Source organism: Neovison vison, chromosome 1, assembly GCF_020171115.1.
Source record: "Neovison vison isolate M4711 chromosome 1, ASM_NN_V1, whole genome shotgun sequence".
Taxonomy (NCBI): Eukaryota; Metazoa; Chordata; class Mammalia; order Carnivora; family Mustelidae; genus Neogale; species Neogale vison.
In genome coordinates, this window is record NC_058091.1 from 161,227,382 (window position 1) to 161,235,330 (window position 7,949).

Here is a 7,949-nt window from a genome sequence, read left to right on the forward strand (position 1 = left end):
TTTATGAATTTGGGCTTTCTCTCTTTTTTTTTTTTTTTTTGGATTAGTGTACCAGTGGCTTATCGATCTTATTGATTCTTTCAAAAAACCAGCTTCGAGTTTCATTGATACGTTCTACTGTATCTCTGCTTTCTCCCTCATTGATCTCAGCTCTAATCTTGATGATTTCCCTTCTTATGTGTGGAGTTGGTTTGATTTGTTGTTGATCCTCCAGTTCTTTAAGGTGTATAGACAGCTGGTGTGTTCTGGATTTTTCAATTTTTTTGAGCGAGGCTTGGATGGCTATATATTTTCCCCTTAGGACTGCCTTTGCTGTATCCCATAGGTTTTGGACCGAAGTGTCTTCATTCTCATTGGTTTCCATGAATTGTTTCAGTTCTTCTTTGATCTCCTGGTTGATCCAAGCATTCTTAAGCAAGGTGGTCTTTAGCTTCCAGGTGTTTGAGTTCCTTCGGAACTTTTCCTTGTGATTGAGCTCCAGTTTCAAAGCATTGTGATCTGAGAATATGCAGGGAATCATCTCAGTCTTTTGGTATCGGTTGAGTCCTGATTTGTGACCCTGTATGTGGTCTATTCTGGAGAAGGTTCCGTGTGCACATGAGAAGAATGGGTATTCTATTGTTTTAGGGTGGAATGTTCTGTATATATCTATGAGGTCCATCTGGTCCAATGTGTCATTCAATGCTCTTGTTTCTTTATTGATTTTCTGCTTCGATGATCTGTCTAATTCTGAAAGAGGCATGTTAAGATCTCCTACGATTAGTGTATTCATATCAATATGACTCTTTATCTTACTGTTTTCTTAAGTAATTGGCTGCTCCCATATTGGGAGCATAGATATTTACAATTGTTAGATCATCTTGGTGGATAGTCCCTTTAAGGATTATGTAGTGTCCTTCTGTATCACTGACTACAGTCTTTAGTTTGAAGTCTAATTTATCTGATATGAGAATCGCTACCCCAGCCTTCTTTTGAGTCCCATTGGCATGAAAGATGCTTCTCCACCCCTTCACTTTCAGTCTGCGTGTATCTTTACGTTCAAAATGCGTCTCTTGTAGACAGCATATGGACGGGTCCTGTCGTTTTATCCAATCTGCAACCCTGTGCCATTTTATTGGTGCTTTTAGGCCATTCCCATTGAGAGTGATTATTTTTTTTAATATTTATTTATTTGACAGAGAGAGATCACAAATAGGCAGAGAGGCAGGCAGAGAGAGAGAGAGGAGGAAGCAGGCTCCCCGTCAAGCAGAGAGCCTGATGCGGGGCCCGATCCCAGGACTCTGAGATCATGACCTGAGCCAAAGGCAGCGGCTTAACCCACTGAGCCACCCAGGCGCCCCGAGAGTGATTATTGATAGATACGTTTTTATTGACATCGAGTTACCTTTGAAGTCTTTCTTTCTGTAGACTGTGTCTATATTTCTGTTCAGTGCTATTCTTGGGATTTTTCCTCTTTTATAGAACCCCCCTTAATATTTCCTGCAGTGTCGGCTTGGTGGTTGCATAGTGTTTTAAGCCTTTCCGGTCTTGGAAACTCTTTATCTCTCCATCCATTTTGAATGTCAGTCTTGCTGGATAAAGTATTCTTGGCTGCATGTTCTTCTCTTTTAGTGCCCTGAATATATCTTGCCAGCCTCTTCTGGTTTGCCCGGTCTCTGTGGACGGGACTGATGTTATTCTGATGGGCTTCCCTCTGTAAGTAAGGAGCCTCTTGGCCCTGGCGGCTTTCAAGAGATTATACCTACAATTATAATTCCTCAATTTGACTATCAGGTGTCATGGTGTTTTTTTTTTTTTTTTTCTCCAATTTATTTATTTTCAGAAAAACAGTATTCATTATTTGTTCACCACACCCAGTGCTCCATGCAAGCTGTGCCCTCTATAATACCCACCACCTGGTACCCCAACCTCCCACCCCCCCGCCACTTCAAACCCCTCAGACTGTTTTTCAGAGTTCATAGTCTCTCATGGTTCACCTCCCCTTCCAATTTACCCAAATTCCCTACTACTCTCTAACGCCCCTTGTCCTCCATGCTATTGGTTATGCTCCACAAATGAGTGAAACGATATGATAATTGACTCTCTCTGCTTGACTGATTTCACTCAGTATAATCTCCTCCAGTCCCGTCCATGTTGCTACAAAAGTTGGGTATTCATCCCTGCTGATGGAGGCATAATACTCCATAGTGTATATGGACCACATCTTCCTTATCCATTCATCCGTTGAAGGGCATCTTGGTTCTTTCCATAGTTAGGCGACTGTGGCCATTGCTGCTATAAATATTGGGGTACAGATGGCCCTTCTTTTCACAACATCTGTATCTTTCGGGTAAATACCCAGGAGTGCAATGGCAGGGTCGTAGGGAAGCTCTATTTGTAATTTCTTGAGGAATCTCCACACTGTTCTTCAAAGAGGCTGCACCAACTTGCATTCCCACCAACAGTGTAAGAGGGTTCCCCTTTCTCCACATCCTCTCCAACACATGTTGTTTCCTGTTTTGTTAATTTTGGCCATTCTAACTGGTGTAAGGTGATATCTCAATGTGGTTTTAATTTGAATCTCCCTGAGGGCTAATGATGATGAGTATTTTTTCATGTGTCTGATAGCCATTGGTATGTCTTCATTGGAGAAGTGTCTGTTCATATCTTCTGCCCATTTTTTGATGTGTTTGTCTGTTTCGTGTGGGTTGAGTTTGAGGAGTTCATTATAGATCCTGGATATCAACCTTTTGTCTGTACTGTCATTTGCAAATATCTTCTCCCATTCCGTGGGTTGCCTCTTTGTTTTTTTGACTGTTTCCTTTGCTGTGCAGAAGCTTTTGATTTTGATGAAGTCCCAGAAGTCTATTTTCGCTTTTGTTTCCTTTGCCTTTGGAGACGTATCTTGAAAGAAGTTGCTGTGGCTGATATCGAAGAGATTACTGCCTATGTTCTCCTCTAAGATTCTGATAGATTCCTGTCTCACGTTGAGGTCTTTTATCCATTTTGAGTTGATATTTGTGTACGGTGTAAGAGAATGGTCGAGTTTCATTCTTCTACATATAGCTGTCCAGCTTTCCCAGCACCATTTATTGAAGAGACTGTCTTTTTTCCACTGTATATTTTTTCCTGTTTTGTCGAAGATTAATTGACCATAGAGTTGAGGGTCCATATCAGGGCTCTCTACTCTGTTCCACTGGTCTATGTGTCTGTTTTTATGCCAGTACCATGCTGTCTTGGTGATCACAGCTTTGTAATAAAGCTTGAAATCAGGTAAGGTGATGCCGCCAGCTTTATTTTTGTTTTTCAACGTTTCCTTAGCGATTCGGGGTCTCTTCTGATTCCATACAAATTTTTGGATTATTTGCTCCAGCTCTTTGAAGAATGCTGGTGGAATTTTGATCGGAATGGCATTAAAAGTATAGATTGCTCTAGGCAGTATAGACATTTTAACGATGTTTATTCTTCCGATCCAAGAGCATGGAATGGTCTTCCATCTTTTTGTGTCTTCTTCAAATTCTTTCATGAGTGTTCTATAGTTCCTCAAGTATAGATCCTTTACCTCTTTAGTTAGGTTTATTCCCAGGTATCTTATGGTTCTTGGTGCTATAGTAAATGGAATCGATTCTCTAATTTCCCTTTCTGTATTTTCCTTGTTAGTGTATAAGAAAGCCACTGATTTCTGCACATTGACTTTGTATCCTGCCACGCTGCTGAATTGCTGTATGAGTTCTAGTAGTTTGGGGGTGGAGTCTTTTGGGTTTTCCATATAAAGAATCATGTCATCTGCGAAGAGAGAGAGTTTGACTTCTTCATTACCAATTTGGATACCTTTTATTTCTCTCTGTTGTCTGATTGCTGTTGCTAGGACTTCTAATACTATGTTGAATAAGAGTGGTGAAAGTGGGCATCCTTGTCTTGTTCCTGATCTCAACGGGAAGGCTGCAAGCTTTTTCCCATTGAGGATGATATTTGCTGTGGGTCTTTCATAGATAGATTTGATGAGGTTCAGGAATGTTCCCTCTATCCCTATACTTTGAAGCGTTTTAATCAGGAACGGATGTTGGATTTTGTCAAATGCTTTTTCTGCATCAATTGAGAGGACCATGTGGTTCTTCTCTCTTCTCATATTAATTTGTTGTATCACATTGATTGATTTACGAATGTTGAACCATCCTTGTAGCCCAGGGATGAATCCCACCTGATCATGGTGGATAATCTTTTTAATGCGATGTTGGATCCTGTTGGCTAGGATCTTGTTGAGAATCTTAGCATTCATATTCATCAGTGATATTGGTCTGAAATTCTCCTTTTTGGTATGGTCCTTGCCTGGTTTGGGGATCAGGGTAATGCTGGCTTCATAGAAAGAGTCTGGAAGTTTTCCTTCTGCTTCAATTTTTTGAAACAGCTTCAGGAGAATAGGTGTTATTTCTTCTTGGAAGGTTTGGTAGAATTCCCCAGGGAATCCGTCAGGTCCTGGGCTCTTGTTTTTTGGGAGATTTTTGATCACTGCTTCAATCTCGTTATTAGATATCGGTCTATTCAGGTTGTCGATTTCTTCCTGGTTCAATTTTGGTAGTTTATATTTTTCCAGGAATGCATCCATTTCATCTAGGTTGCTAAGCTTATTGGCATATAACTGTTCGTAGTAACTTCTGATGATTGTTTCTACTTCCTTGGTGTTAGTTGTGATCTCTCCCCTTTCATTCATAATTTTATGAATTTGGGATTTCTCTCTTTTCTTTTGGATTAGTGTAGCCAGTGGCTTATCGATCTTATTGATTCTTTCAAAAAACCAGCTTCTAGTTTCATTGATACGTTCTACTGTATCTCTGGTTTCTCCCTCATTGATCTCAGCTCTAATCTTGATGATTTCCCTTCTTATGTGTGGAGTTGGTTTGATTTGTTGTTGATCCTCCAGTTCTTTAAGGTGTAGAGACAGCTGGTGTGTTCTGGAATTTTCAATTTTTTTGAGCAAGGCTTGCATGGCTATATATTTTCCCCTTAGGACCGCCTTTGCTGTATCCCATAGGTTTTGGACCGAAGTGTCTTCATTCTCATTGGTTTCCATGAATTGTTTCAGTTCTTCTTTGATCTCCTGGTTGATCCAAGCATTCTTAAGCAAGGTGGTCTTTAGCTTCCAGGTGTTTGAGTTCCTTCGGAACTTTTGCTTGTGATTGAGCTCCAGTTTCAAAGCATTGTGATCTGAGAATATGCAGGGAATAATCTCAGTCTTTTGGTATCGGCTGAGTCCTTATTTGTGACCCAGTATGTGGTCTATTCTGGAGAAGGTTCCGTGTGCACTTGAGAAGAATGAGTATTCTGCTGTTTTAGGGTGGAATGTTCTGTATATATCTATGAGGTCCATCTGGTCCAATGTGTCGTTCAATGCTCTTGTTTCTTTATTGATTTTCTGCTTCGATGATCTGTCTAATTCTGAAAGAGGCGTGTTAAGATCACCTACGATTAGGGTATTCATATCAATATGACTCTTTATCTTGATTAACAGTTTTCTTAAGTAATTGGCTGCTCCCATATTGGGAGCATAGATATTTACAATTGTTAGATCATCTTGGTGGATAGTCCCTTTAAGGATTATGTAGTGTCCTTCTGTATCTCTGACTACAGTCTTTAGTTTGAAGTCTAATTTATCTGATATGAGAATCGCTACCCCAGCCTTCTTTTGAGTCCCATTGGCATGAAAGATGCTTCTCCACCCCTTCACTTTCAGTCTGCGTGTATCTTTAAGTTCAAAATGGGTCTCTTGTAGACAGCATATGGATGGGTCCTGTCTTTTTATCCAGTCTGCAACCCTGTGCCGTTTTATGGGTGAATTTAGGCCATTCACATTGGGAGTGATTATTGATAGATACGTTTTTATTGACATCGAGTTACCTTTGAAGTCTTTCTTCCTGTAGACTGTCTCTATATTTCTGTTCAATGCTATTCTTGGGATTTTTCCGCTTTTATAGAACCCCCCTTAATATTTCCTGCAGTATCGGCTTGGTGGTTGCATAGTCTTTTAAGTCTTGCCGGTCTTGGAAACTCTTCATCTCTCCATCCATTTTGAATGTCAGTCTTGTTGGATAAAGTATTCTTGGCTGCATGTTCTTCTCATTTAGTGCCCTGAATATATCTTGCCAGCCTCTTCTGGCTTGCCAGGTCTCTGTGGACAGGTCTGACGTTATTCTGATGGGCTTCCCTCTGTAAGTAAGGAGCCTCTTTGCCCTGGCGGCTTTCAAGAGATTATACCTACAATTATAATTTCTCAATTTGAGTATCAGGTGTCGTGATGTTTTTTTGGAGTGTATAATCTTGGGTGGAGACCGTTCAGCCTCTAGTACATGAACGCTGGTTTCATTCGCGAGATTCGGAATGTTTTCATGAAGGACTTGTTCCACGACATCTTCTAGACTTCTTTCTTTCTCCTCCCCTTCGGGAATTCCAATAATTCTGACGTTGGAACGCTTCATGGCATCACTTATTTCCCTAATTCTGCTTTCGTGGGATCTAAGCTGTTTGTTCCAGGCTTCCTCCTGATCCTTTCTCTCTATCTGTTTGTCTTCCAGATCACTAATTCTATCTTCTGTCTCAGTTACCCTAGCTTTGAGAGAGTTTAGATTGGATTGGAACTCATTGAGAGCATTGTGGACCTCCTCCCTGGTAGCTTTAAGCTCCGCCCTAACATTGTGAACATCCTGTCTGGTCGCTTTCAGTTCGGCTCTAATCAATTCTGTTTGGTCATCCATGGCTTTCTCCAACCTAGCTATTGCCTGGATAATTGTTAGCCTGAATTCTCTTTCCGACATATTGTCTATGTTGATAGCCGTTAGCTCTGTTGCAGAAGGTCCATCCTCTGTATTTTTCTTCTGTTGGGCATTCCTCCTCCTAGTCATTTTGGTGGGAGAAGACTGAACAGATTAGCTGGATGTATCAACTCTGGTGCAGTCAAGGTGCACCCTGGAGCACTTCCTGATCTCCGTCTCAGAAGCCTCAGTCTGGGTGCAGAAGCTGAATAAATTCCCCCTTGGACGCTGGCAGTGCAGGTTCCAAGTTGGAGACCCTGGGGGCGCAGGATCTCTTGCTCGTCCCCAAAGCCAAGGCAGTGGCGGCTGTCTGGGAGCTCCTGACCGCCAGAGAGGTTCCAAGCAGCAATCGCACACTGAGATTTTGCCGCTGGCCGGGGCTGGGAGTGCCCGGCTTGCGCGCACCTCTTTTCAGAGGCGGCTGTGGGTTGGGCGCGCGTCTGGGGCACTGAGAACGGGGCGCTGGTCCATAAGCCGCAGGCTGGGCTTTTGCGCGCCTCTGTCCGGGGAAGAGTTTCGCGGGCGCGCGGCTTAGACTTTGAAACAATGGCCCGGGTCAAGAAGCGCCCCAGGGCCTTAGAAACCCAGGAGAGCTGGAGCGACGTGCACGCGCATCTCAAGCTTTGTGGTAGGGCTAGCGCGCGTTCTGCAGACCGGCTCCCATCCCCTCACAGGAGCCGGAACCCCGCGCTCTGGGGCACGCTGGCGGCTTAGGGACCAGGAGCCGGTTTCTCCGCCGCACTCTCTCTGTCTCCGCGCCGGGGAGGCCGTCTGGGACCGGGGACTCAAGCTCCTGTCCCTAGCCGCCCCCGCGATCCTTTGCTCTTTTGGAGTGCTTTCAACCAGTCTCCGAGTTAATGCTGGTCCCCAGACGCAGGGCGCTCTCGCTCGTATCGGGGTATGACTTTCCCACCGGTCGCCTCTGGTGGCTCCCTCCCCCTTTTATCTTCCGATATCAGTCCGCTGTTCCCATTCCGCTTTACCTGCTCACTGGCGTCTTCTGCCCCTGTAGAGATCCAGACGTGTATAATTCTGATCTCAGGCTGATTTCATGGGTGATCAGAGTTCTTTGGTAGGTAATCAGCTCACTTTGGGGTACCAGCTGAAAAGACGCCTCTTCCTAGTACCCCGCCATCTTGTCCCCCCTGTCATGGTGTTTTTTTG